At 43.5% G+C, this 13,375-nt stretch overlaps 1 non-coding gene across 1 annotated transcript; it reads right to left on the reverse strand.

Annotated features, from left to right (window-relative positions):
- Positions 1 to 12,865: 12,865 nt before the first annotated feature.
- Trnal-cag (transfer RNA leucine (anticodon CAG)) lies at positions 12,866 to 12,942 on the reverse strand. Its single transcript has one exon. It is a non-coding gene; the product is annotated as a tRNA-Leu (tRNA).
- Between the last annotated feature and the right edge of the window lie 433 nt (positions 12,943 to 13,375).

Below are 13,375 nucleotides of genomic sequence, written 5' to 3' on the forward strand. Positions count from 1 at the left end.
AAACGCGCGTCCAGTGTCTGAGCTGTTGCCCTGGCTAGAAAGTGCGAGCCCGTTTGACAGGCGCCTTACTATAGAACGTGGACATGATATCGCATTTAGCTTTGCGGACCTAGAACGCGTGAGTCGTGTGGCGTTTGTAAAGCCATGAATCATAACCGCTACGCCTACTCTCAGGAGGAATGCCCCGCTGAAGACAGACTCAATCGAAAGAAAGACAAAGCAGGACGCATGTTGCCACCCTTAGACATTTCTATAAAGAAAGCGTATCTGTTTCACAGCCGCCTGGACGCCTACATCCTGCTCCAAAATATACACCACGTCCCTTGGAGCTGATGTATGCATACGTGAGAGCTTAGTTCCGTGCATCGTTAATACAAGGCCTTCCGCGGCCGTTTCCATCTCACTCTCCGTAACTGATCATGAAAATCATGGCGTTTCTTCTCAAGTTCAGCTGCGCCACCAACAACAGTAGGAGTACCACAGCTTACCACTCTACCGGTTGGACAAGAGAACTACAAGTAAAAGAATATACAACATTCATAACCTTTCTATTTGCGTAAAACCCTCATCAGGGTCGAACACATTTTGAAATGATTAATATCAGTAGTAAGAGTTTATTGTCGCTACCGTTCCGACTCGAGCCCACCGAGTCTGTTGTTGGAATACTTAAGAAATATCACCTCTACCACCAACTCACTGACACTTTTACTACCTGTTTTTGTGTTTGCTCGTTTCCCTATGAACAATTATATATGCCGTGCCTCTTCTGCTTTTGAGACGTCACACGGTGTTTTCCGCGACACCGGTACAGTAAAGAATCACACGCGACCGACCAATTTTCAATTTTCAGGTGTTTGAAGTGTGGCGAGGAAAGCTATTTAACTCCGACCCCTATACGTGGATCTTAGAATTCCGAGGTTCAATTTACTTATTTTACAGGGTGTTCGGAAATTCCCGTTACATATTTCTAGGACTTGTTGAGAGGAGTGAGTACATAATATTTTAATAGGAACCTATGTCCTGAAACGTACCGTTTCCGTTCTACGACGGTTTCAGTTCAGAAGTGTAACTACTGAGGGAAGAATAAAGTCTCGGAGTTGCTTATCCTGGTTTGCAATATAGCAGTCAGGATGAGGTGTACTGCGTCAAACCATCACCTGATTTCACTTAACATCTGCCTTGCTGCGAAACCTATTCAATGCCTTTGCATCTCAGATACAATAAACATGGTTTGGTGCACGTTTTCGGAACACCCAGATATGCCCCTTGTGTATGACGAAGCTCGAGGTAACGGAAGAGCTGTTAGCCAGCAGTATCACGAACGTTTTGCACAAAGTAGCACGCCATTGCATAAACTTTCTGTCCAAGCTACGCAGCGCCCCCGAAAAACTGGTACCTTCATCGTGCGGAAGCAGGGCTGTGATGCTCTACTGTATCGCAGCACGCCCGAATCTGAAGATCTACTGCATTGTGTTGAAGAGTACGCGCCAAAGTGTAGTCGAACAACTGTGCGTGCAACAGGTGTTAGTCACAATGGACATTCTGTGTGAGCAATACTTATACCCTCACCAATTACGAAGGGTACACGATATGGGTCCAGGCAATTTTCCACAACGCGTTGCCTACTGGAAATGGTTCCTGCCCCGCTGCATTGACACAACCCTGTTTCCACGTCGAGCTCTGTTGACAGATGAATGTATGTTTACTAGGGACTGTGGTCTGAAATCGTGAAACAGCCGTGTCTGTGAGGACGAAATCCGTCGCGGCACACAAATTAAGGGATCTCAGCACGTGTTTAGTATTAATGCGTAGGCGGTTATTCTGGTCATTTATGTGAATGGGCCTCCTCCCACTCAAGCTACCTGATCTTGCATAGAACCTAATCTTCCTTCAAAACGTATTGGACCCGTTCTTGGAAGCTGTACCATCGAATGTCCGTCAGGAAATGGGGTTTCAGCATGACGGTGCACCATCTCACTTCTCACGTGCGATACGGAGGCATCTGAACAAACGATATGGTGAAAGATGGACTGGCCGAGGCGGCCTAATCTGGCGGCCGCCGCAATCGCCAGATTCAACTCCTATGGACTACGTCTTGTGGGGTCGTACTCAAAGTTTAATTTATAAGGCTCGTGTCGACCTGCTGGCACGAGTTGTGGCCGCTGAGCTACAAACTGAACCCGCACGAGATGGAATGGAGAGTGTGTTCCAGAAGATGCCACGTAGGTACAATTCCGTAACAATGTGGGCTGTCGTCACATCAAGGTGCTGTTGTAATGCATCAGTATTGTTTTGTATGTATAGTAAGAGGGTCACTCCAAAAGAAATGCACACTATTTTTTTTTAAATCCATCTTTTATTCTATATGTTTGAAAGTTTTACAGTGTGTAGATACATTCTTTAGGAACAATATTTTCATTTCTCCACATAATTTCCATCCCTCTGAACTGCCTTACGCCACCTTGGAACCATCGCCTATATACCTGCACAGTAAAATTCTGGACCAACCCATTGGAGCCACTTTTTGGCAGCGAGCACAAGGGAGTCATCATCTTCAAACCTTGTTCAACGAAGAGAAAAAATGTTGAAATGAGTGTGAAATGTTATGGGACTTAACTGCTAAGGTCATCGGTCCCTAAGCTTATACACTACTTAACCTAAATTATCCTGAGGACAAACACACACTCATGCCCGAGGGATGACTCGAACCTCCGCCGTGACCAGCCGCTCACTCCAAGACTGCAGCGGCTGAGGCCTCTCGGCCAATCCCGCGCGGCCCACGAAGAGAGTCTTTCAGTTTCCCAAAGAGATGATGGTCACATGGAGCCAGGTCAGGACTGTAAGGCGGGTGTTTCAGTGTTGTCCATCCGAGTTTTGTGATCGCTTCCATGGATTTTTAATGACATGTGGCCGTGCATTGTCGTGCAACAGCTAAACATCCTGCATTTGGCGATGTGGTCGAACACGACTCAGTCGAGCTTGAAGTTTCTTCAGTATCATCACATATGGATCCGAATTTATGATGGTTCCACTTGGCATGATGTCCACAAGCAAGAGTCCTTCGGAATCGGAAAACACCGTAGCCATAACTTTTCCAGCAGACGGTGTGCTTTTGAATTTATTTTTCCTTGGGTTAATTTGCATGATGCCACTCCATTGATTGTCTCTGGTGAAAAATAATGGAGCCATGTTTCATCACCTGTCACAATTCTTCCAGGAAATTCATATCCACAATTCTCGTACTGTTCCAAAAGTTCGCTGCATACCGTTTTCCTTGTTTCTTTGTGAGCCACTGTCAACATCCTGGGAACCCACCTGGCACAAACCTTTTTTAACGCCAACACTTTTAGTATTCTGTAAACACTTCCTTCCGCTATCCAAACGTAGCATCGCAATTCATTCACTGTGATGCGTCTGTCAGCAGCCACCAATTCGTTAACTCTCTGCACATTGCCTGGAGTGTGTGCAGTACGAGGCCTGCCGCTTCGAGGGCAATCCTCAATATTGCCGTGCCCACTTTCATCACGTAACCTGCTTGCCCACCGACTAACTCTACTGCGATCGACAGCAGCATCTCCGTTCACCTTTTTTAACCTCTTGTGGATGTTTCCCACTGTCTCGTTTCCACAGCACAGGAATTCTATAACAGCACGTTGCTTCTGACGAACGTCAAGTGTAGCAGCCATCTGCAAGACATGCTGTGACGGCACCACTCACGGCAACAGGTTGAACTAAGTTTGAAAACAAGCGGGATGGATGTATCTACACACTGTAAAACTTTCACAGATGCAGAATGAAAACTGTATTTTTACGATAATAGTGTTCATATCTTTTGGATTGACCCTAGTATGCTGGGTTCCTTTTTGTTTCGAGACAATGGAAACTCGTAAAGTTTATGTGTTTGTACAAACAAATGTGCTTAAGTGATAAATGGAAGTTTTTCGTTATGTTTACTTTCGAATAGTTACCTAATAACTGTACAGTGTCAAGCCTCATTCAGTTCCTCAGCAGAAGTAGATGAGTTAAACATGACATGGGTCCTTATTCAAAATATTTTGCTTTCACTCCCCTCTACAAGCCTTAGAAGTTTGTAACTGGAATTTCGCAATATACTGAATGAAATACACTGACATTTCGTCAACGCTTTGCATACATTGACACAGTAATGATACAGAGGTACCACAGTAGCCTTGTGTTTCACACATTTTATAATATCCTATTTACATGATTTCGACACCTCTTTCAGTTGACACCTTCTATCACAAGCTGTACCGTAATGCAATAGAACATGAGCTTTGCTACTAGGTGCTCCAGAAGGCATCGCACGCATGACAGGATACCTGCGACATAGATCAATATCGATTGAACATACCATCACCAATACTTGAACTTTAATCAACATACACTACTGTTCTAAAGTATTGCACATCCCTATACAATTTTGAGAATTTTAGTACAGAATTTCCAAAAACCCATTCGTCTTTGAAAATTCAGATACTCATTAAACAAGGGAAGTCTACAAATGAGACCATCATAATAAAGTACAAGAGTGTTTCTAGTACTTTAGTTCAAAGAAATGTCAACAACAGACTCACAATTGTAAAAAGACATGCCATGTCATTGATGACAAGGAAGTGAAATATTCAATATTTTGATGAAATTTCCATTTAGTTTCGTCGTAGTGTAAGATACTGTGCATCGCAAGTTCATTATCCAGTAGTTATTCCTTAAATGATCTTAGTATTTTGCTGGACCTCCCTCGGCCCTTCCAGCAGCTTTCACTCTGTCAGGCATGGAGTCGGTCTATTTTCTAATGGTTCTGATGTCAGTTTCATGGTGTCACACTTGCACAATTACTTCCAACAACTCCTGTTTTCTGCAGACTTCTTCTGAACTCCTTTCCCAACCAATCGACACAAATTCTTATTGGGCTTAAGGTCTGACGATTTTCTTGGCTTCAGAAATTTTTTGACATCAATTCAGTCATGACAGAACGAATCTGAAATGATAGATTTGGAGGATGTAATAGCAGCAGCCTTGGAAATTAGACTACATACATAGCAGTACTCCTGTTTTCCGGGTTATTGGACGAAGTATTCTGTTCTCGCTGGGCGAAGAAGGGCGTAGCTGTCCTATTCATGCAAAATTTTCCTTATTTGGCAAATGGTTCAAATGGCTGTGAGCACTATGGGACTCAACTGCTGTGGTCATAAGTCCCCTAGAACTTAGAACTACTTAAACCTAAATAACCTAAGGACATCACACACATCCATGCCCGAGGCAGGATTCGAACCTGCGACCGTAGCGGTCGTGCTTTCCTTATTTCCTTTGGCCATCAGTTTCTGCAGATTTTGACTCACAGCTGACCTCTAACAGCTTAACCTCATCGCAATTTCAGTGTTGTTTAAGCTTGCGTTGTGTGAAACCTCGACGCGCTTTTTCTTCCTTTAGGTTAATTCCTGAGTGTTCATCATGACGATAAATGCATACACTCACAGTAGGAAGATAATTTAAAATATCGAGCGATACTTTCAGACCAGAGCAAGCGAAAGTGAATCCTCACTTAACACAGAGTGGTTCTGAGGTATTACTCGGCAGTATGAGATCACATTGCTGCTAGGCATCGCATTGTCGCAAGGCACCCCGACTCCACCACCCCCCACCGCCAGAAATGTTGAAATGTATATACCTATACATTTCTGCGTGAAGATGTGTGACTTACGAAAGAACATCATTGCAATCAAGGGCGTGAAATACTTCAAAACAATAGTGTAATACTTACATATACATATACACTCCTATGCACCCTCTACTCTATACCATATGATACGTAACTAATGACTACGAAATGCGTTTCCGTTGGCACCATACTGACAAACACCACCCTTGTGCTTAACCCTTAGGCACTGAAATAATGGTACACGAAGCTGAAATGAATGAATGACCCGAGGATCATTTTCGCCGATTTCATCGAAATGCTAGACACTTAGCAGTAGGGAGGTATGTTCACATAATGTGCTCTATGCCCTACGTGCTGGCCCGTCACCGATTTACTAACCCATAATTTCAACGATAATGTTATGAACTTAGTACTTGGCCCAGCAGGCAGGTGATGAGGGTGCTACGTCTTCCTCTCTGCGTGAGTTGCGGCGTGCCTCCGAGTAGGAACGAATATGACGAATAAACTATGTCACTGCGAGAAAAATGGTTTTCAAGTTTTCCCTCTGTTCCCTGTCTCGCATTTTCGTTACCAATCTCTGCTATTACTTTGCAATAGAGTCACACTACCTTAACGGCTCAAAGTATTTAGTGAACCGATTATTACAGATGCCTTGCATGATATGGATCTTCGAAGTTCCTTCGAGGCTCGTTCCAAGATGTATTAGTCAGTCGACGTTTATGGTAACAACGCAGTGGCCCGCCGCTCGCAGCGGTGCGTGTGTGCCGTCACTGGCGGCAACGCACTGGCCCGCCAACCACCACAGTGCAAGGCATGAGGTTCTGCGTTTTCCGTGGGCTACAGCGCACTAGCCCGACGAAAGTCTCGGCGTGTGGATTAGGTATGTCCGTCTGTTTGCGGGTTCCGTTTCAGTTCTTGCTCTCTCAGTCGTCTCGATCGCAATACGGCAGACGGACGGATATTTTTTTTTCCTTTTTGTTTGTTCGAGTTGCTGGAAATAATAAAACAAAATGAAAGTGTCTGTGGAAAGTGCTGTAGCCATTTGGCTCTTGGTACGTCCTTTTAAGAAGAAAATACTCCTAAGAAGCAGAAAACATACATACCGGGTGCACCCCCTCCTGCAGGAAAGAAATACCAGAGGTGATTTTGTCACCTTTTACACGGAGTTACGAGACTATGAGGATAAATTTTTTAACTACAACAGAATGTCAGTATCTTCCCACGGCGAACTACACTATATGATCAAAAGCATCCGGACAGCACCAAAAACATACGTTTTTCGTATTAGGTGCATTGTGCTGCCACCTACTACCAGGTACTCCATATCAGCGACCTCAGTAGTTATTCATCATCGTGAAAGAGCAGACTGGATCCCTCCGCGGAACTCACGGACATCGAACGTGGTATGGTGATTGGGTGTCACTTCTGTCGTATGTCTGTACGCGAGATTTCCACAGTCCTGAACATCTCTAGGTCCATTGCTTCCGATGTGATAGGGAAGTGGAAACGTGAAGGGACACGCACAGCACAAAAGCGTACAGGCCGACCTCGTCTGTTGACTGGCAGAGACCGTCGACAGTTGAAGAGGGTCATAGTGTGTAATAGCCAGATGTCTATACAGACCATCATCACATAGGACTTTCTAACTGCATCACGATCCACTGCAGATACTATGACATTTAGGAGGGAGGTGAGAAAACTAGGGTTCCATGGTCTAGCTGCTGCTCATAAGTCACGCATCACGCCGGTAACTGCCAAACGACGCGTCGCTTGGTGTAAGGAGCTAAACAATCGACGATAGCACAGTTGAAAAACGTTGTGTGGAGTGACGAATCACGGCACACAATGTGGCCATCCTATGGCAGAGTGTGGTTATGGCGAATGCCCGGTGAACGTCATCTGCCAGTGTGTCTAGTGCCAACAGGAGAATTCGGAGGCGGTGGTGTTATGGTGTGGTCGTGTTTTCGTGGAGCGGGCTTGCACCCCTTGTTGCCACTATCACAACACAGACCTACATTGATGTCTTAAGCGCCGCGCGGGATTAGCCGAACGGTCTGGGCGCTGCAGTCATGGACTGTGCGGCTGGTCCCGGCGGAGGTTCGAGTCCTCCCTCGGGCATGGGTGTGTGTGTGTTTGTCCTTACGATAATTTAGGTTAAGTAGTGTGTAAGCTTAGGGACTGATGGCCTTAGCAGTTAAGTCCCATAAGATTTCACACACATTTGAACATTTCTTTTGATGTTTTAAGCACCTTCCTGCTTTCCACTGTTGAAGAACAATTCGGGGATGTCGATTGCACCTTTCAACATGTTCGAGCACCTGTTCATAATGCACGGCATGTGGCGGAGTGGTTACACGACAATAACAATCCTATAAGGGACCGCCCGGCACAGAGTCCTGACATGAATCCTACAGAACACCTCTGGTGTGTTCTGTATCGCCTACTTCGTGCTAGGCCTCACCGACCGACATCGATACCTCTCCTCAGTGCAGCACTTCGTGAAGAATGGGCTGCCATTCCCCAAGATACCTCCCAGCACCTGATTGAACGTATGCCTGTGATAGTGGAAGCTGTCATCAAGGCTAAGGATTGGCCAACTCCATACTGTATGTTGTGGTTGGCAGGAGAGCCAACACCGTGTTACTAGAGGAAGCCGAAAGGCACGCGTTTTAGCTCAGGCAGGCTGACGTGATGTCTGGAACAGGACAAGGAAATTAGAATTTAGAAAAAACGGACGTAGCTGGTGGAATACTTCAATTTAATCCATTAATGGTGAACGTCACTCTTGACGGTACATGATTCACAGTATCAATAGTAACTGTTAACGGCGCCTTGCTAGGTCGTAACAAATGACGCAGCTGAAGGCTATGCTAACTATCGTCTCGGCAAATGAGAGCGTATTTTGTCAGTGAGCCATCGCTAGCAAAGTCGGTTGTACAACTGGGGCGAGTGCTAGGAGGTCTCCCTAGACCTGCCGTGTGGCGGCGCTCGGTCTGCAATCACTGATAGTGGCGACACGCGGGTCCGACTTATACTAACGGACCGCGGCCGATTTAAAAGTTACCACCTAGCAAGTGTGGTGTCTGGCGGTGACACCACACTGTATTCTAGCATTACCGATATAGGGCGCCACGAACTTCTAAGCTATTTTCAGCCAGGTGTCCGGATACTTTTGATCGCATAGTGTGCTTTCCAAAATTAGAAGAGCATTAATTGGAATGACAACAAACTTGTGCTCATGTATAGACCCTGAAGAAAAACTGCTGGTTAAAATAGTGTAAGCATATTAGTATTCTACTTAAATTTTTTAATATTCTAAGGTTTCGTATAATTAAGTTCACAGAACAATAATGTAAACATTTCCAATGAAAATTAATCCTGATTGCTTAAAATACATTTTTATGACCCCGTGCAGGAAATAATTTAAGTGAAAACATAATAGTATTCAACTATCGGTTCAGCATAGTACGTAGATACATTGAATGGACTTTTGACATTTTGGCTAATAAATGGCGTTTATTACATTGACCTCTAAATGTCAACATAAACTTTGCAAAAAAGTCGTTGGTGAGACTTGTTGTGTAGTTAACAACCCTACACGGAAAAGACGTGCTGTTAATTTCGAGCACAAGAAGGTTTGGAGGATATGGAAAAAGGAACAACTAAGAAAGGAAACCGATCAGTTATTCGCAACAGAGATATGCTAGCATATTACCTTGTAAATGTCAATCCACTTCAATGGCAAAACCGATTCGCTTAATGTCTGATGCACCATATTCAAAAACATGTAAAAAATGTAATGATATTATAAAAGTAAAGGCCGATCAACGAAAATAGCTTTTTCTTCGCATCTTGTGGCATTTTTCCCTCCAAATATGTCCAGACTTCGTGGGGTTGTGCGGTCACCCCTCATTGCAAATGTTGAACGTCTTAGGCTGGGAAGACTGGTAAAACGGGAAAGATGGCGAACTATGGTGGAACTGACAACAGTCTTCACTGCTGGACAGAGTACAACAAATGTGTCTGAACATACTATGCACCGAACAGTGCTAATGATGAGCCTCCGCCTCCGACGAAACATGCATGTGCCAATGCTAATACCACGACATCGGCAACTACGACTGAAATGGGCCGGTGATCATCCGCATTGTACGTTGACGCAATAGCAGAGGGTTGCATAGTTTGATGAATCCTAATACCTTCTTCGTCATACCGATGGGAGGGCGCGAATCTTCCAGGTGAACAGCTCAGTGATAGCTCTACTGCGGGGAACATTCACGTAGGCATCCATGGGTCCAGTGGAGCTCGTGCAAGACAGCATGATGACTAAGGTGTATCGTACACAGCTTGCAGACCACGTATACCCCTTGCTGATGGTTATGTTTCCTGACGGCAGTGGCATTTTTCAACAAGCTAATGCTCCATGTTCTAAGGCCAAGAGTGTGAACGAGTGGTTTGAGGAACACAGTGGAGAGTTCCAGTAGATGTGATGGCTCCCAAGCTTGCCAGACCTGAACCCTATCTAACACATTTGGGATGTGATTGAACTTGGGGGTCAGAGATTATGCCCCCCCCCCCCCCCCACCGTCACCCCTCCTCACCGGAATTTATGGGAATTAGTAGACGTGTCTGTGCAGATGAGGTGCCAAATCTCTCCAGAGACCAACAAAGGCCACATTGCTTCAATGAAAGGATGTGTCGCCTCTGTTATCTGTGCCTAAGGTGGACATATCGGCTGTTAGGTAGGTGGTATAATGTTGTGGCTGATCAGTGTATATGTATCATGTTACTGCATTGCTGTGTAGCCACCTGTGTCCTGCGCACTGAGATATTAGCAGTTTTCAGTGACTTTCTGTAAAAGTGATTGTTTGGCACTACCACCCATAATCGTTCGCTGCCTCAACATATTTTTGTGAATTCGTGAGGTTAACACACGCAATCGCAAATTTTGAATTTCGAATTCCTTATTGACCGCTACTAGTTTTAAGGATTTCCTCTTATCGTCTCTGATTGATTTGAATTAAATGCTCTACCTGCCTCTGGAATGCCACCATTGGGCACAAGTGCAGATTGTTTCACATAGCTAGCCGCCTCCCATCAGTGGAGCATCTTGGTTTGGAAAACAACCACTCACAACTATCTATTCTACACACGAAAAAAACAGATACTTTTGCTGCCTGTCATTCACCTGTGCCAGGATGTAAGATAATTAATTTAATGTCATACACTCTACCTTGCACATGTCGACTTAGCACGGTTTTCTTAATATCAGGTTTTACACTCTGAAAAAATATCATCCTGTACTATAATACATCCCATACCTCCCTAACACTTCTGAAGTTGCATCGTTACGCAGTATGCACTTGAACTCCCTCCATCGGTAGCCCAGTCTGCTTCAAATCTTTAAATTACAGTATACTCCCCCTCCCCTCTTCATCGTCCATCATGTTGGGAATAGTGCCATGCTTTACTAAGGTCCTGCGAATCACACATGCCAACTCATTACGGTTTGTACAACTTTGTTTAGCCTTTAAGTGAGGAATATATCACACAGCAGTTCACAATGGAATTGCCATTCAGTAACATGTTGGTGAACGGTGTAATCCCCCAAGGCACATTTCAAAGCTAAAGTATCTGAATTTGTCACAGAATTTAGTATTATCTGCATAATTAGTGGATGACAAGGAGACATTATCGTCCTCGCCAGACAATAGAGGCATGTTTCAAAATATGTGGAGTAGCTCAGTTTCATCTACACCACAGAGCCAAGTACACAGTCATCCTTCCTGCTGAATATCAGTGGACGACTGTCACAGGATGCTACTGGGTACATTTGAGTTCACTCCTGTCCATTCCTTACTCCTGATTCTACTGCTGAGCTACCCATGGTAGCCTTCACTTCTCCTTTTGATGAATGAGCGTTGTCGCTTGCTAAAACCTCTGTTCCAAACCAAGTCACTGAGACATCACGTCTCCCTGCTTTACTTGTCCCTTAGACCCTTTCTGCAGTATTCTATCATGAGGATGAAACATTTTCATATGCGCCTGTCTGCTAAACAGTGAATGCCTTACCGGAGTTAACCTACCACAAATACCCATCCAGCACAGCTTTATGCCTACCCTGTATTTCTCTACGGCTGTAATAGCTTTGTGATTATTCTGTTTCCAGTTAGGACTGGAAACATTCACGCCTTTGTGCATTCTCGCCAAAAGAATCCAACACCCTAGGAACCATTGCCCAACCGGCCTCCTTTGTGGATTCTCTTCTGCTCACTGCCAATACAGCAAGCCAACGTAGTGTGTAATGCAAGGTTTTCTTGTGAAGCTATGGATTTGCTGAATAATCACTAATGGCATCATCCAACCAAGTCACATACGAATCTGAAGACGTCATACCCAAACGATTCTGAGCAGGGACATGGAAATGTAGACACCCATAATCGACTGTGAGTATATGATACTTCCTCACACAGACCCAAATTTGGGAACCAGTTGGCAAATTTCATCTACTGCTACCAAAAACATTTGGCTTTAAAGAAAGGGGACATTCAACGTAGTTTATTAATTAGAATCTAAACAAATATCATGAAATAAAAATCTTAAAAATTATAAATGTTAACGAACTATGAAAAGATTACTGTAATAATGTAATATTTTTCTTAATTTTTAGTTTTTTAGAAACAATGTTTATTATATTCCATTTAAGAAACTTGCGGTTTTTATTTTAAAGCTATAATGAAACTACTTTTATTTTAAAAAAGTAATGGTTTTTATAATTTTAAAAAATCTAATTTGGTTTCAAGTCAGATTAATAAAAATGGGCACCCAATATTTACTTGTGATTATCTTTATTACATATCAATGATGAAGAAGTGTCCGCAGCTCGTGGTCATGCGGTAGCGTTCTCGCTTCCCGCGCCCGGGTTCCCGGGTTCTATTCCTGGCTGGGTCAGGGATTTTCTCTGCCTCGTGATGACTGGGTGTTGTGTGATGTCCTTAGGTTAGTTAGGTTTAAGTAGTTCTAAGGTCTGGGGGACTGATGGCCATAGATGTTAAGTGCCATAGTGCTCAGAGCCATTTGAACCATTTGATGAAGAAGATTAAGATGAGCATCAAAATAATTATGAGATTTTCACCCTGCAGCGGAGTGTGCTCTGATATGACACTTCCTGGCAGATTAAAACTATGTGCCGAACCGAGACTCGAACTCGGAACCTTTGCCTTCTGAAGGCAAGTGCTCTACCAACTGAGCTATCGATGCACGACTGGGGATTCAGAATTTTTTTTTCTGAAACTGCAGAACTATAGCTGTCAACTTCTGAAGAACCATTAATACATAATAAAGCTAAAATTTTTTTTGTGCAGAAAACTTCTCAAGAAATGATATAAAAGTTCCTCATTCTCATTATTTGACTGGCAAGTATGTAAAACCTTTATATAGTAATGCTAATTTACAATTAAAATATCCCTATTTTGTACCAATATATTTATATAATTTATCAGGATTCGATTCTCATATATTTGTAAAAGACCTTTTGAAAAAGAAATAAATTTAATACTAAATAATTAAAATAGATATATTATTTTTGGTAAACAAAACAGAAGATTTGGAAATGTGATTTATTGATACTCACATATTTAGAATCACTTATGATAAACTTTCTTCAAATATATGAATAAACAAATGAAAAATATT

This window comes from Schistocerca serialis, chromosome 3 (assembly GCF_023864345.2).
Source record: "Schistocerca serialis cubense isolate TAMUIC-IGC-003099 chromosome 3, iqSchSeri2.2, whole genome shotgun sequence".
NCBI classification, from domain to species: domain Eukaryota; kingdom Metazoa; phylum Arthropoda; class Insecta; order Orthoptera; family Acrididae; genus Schistocerca; species Schistocerca serialis.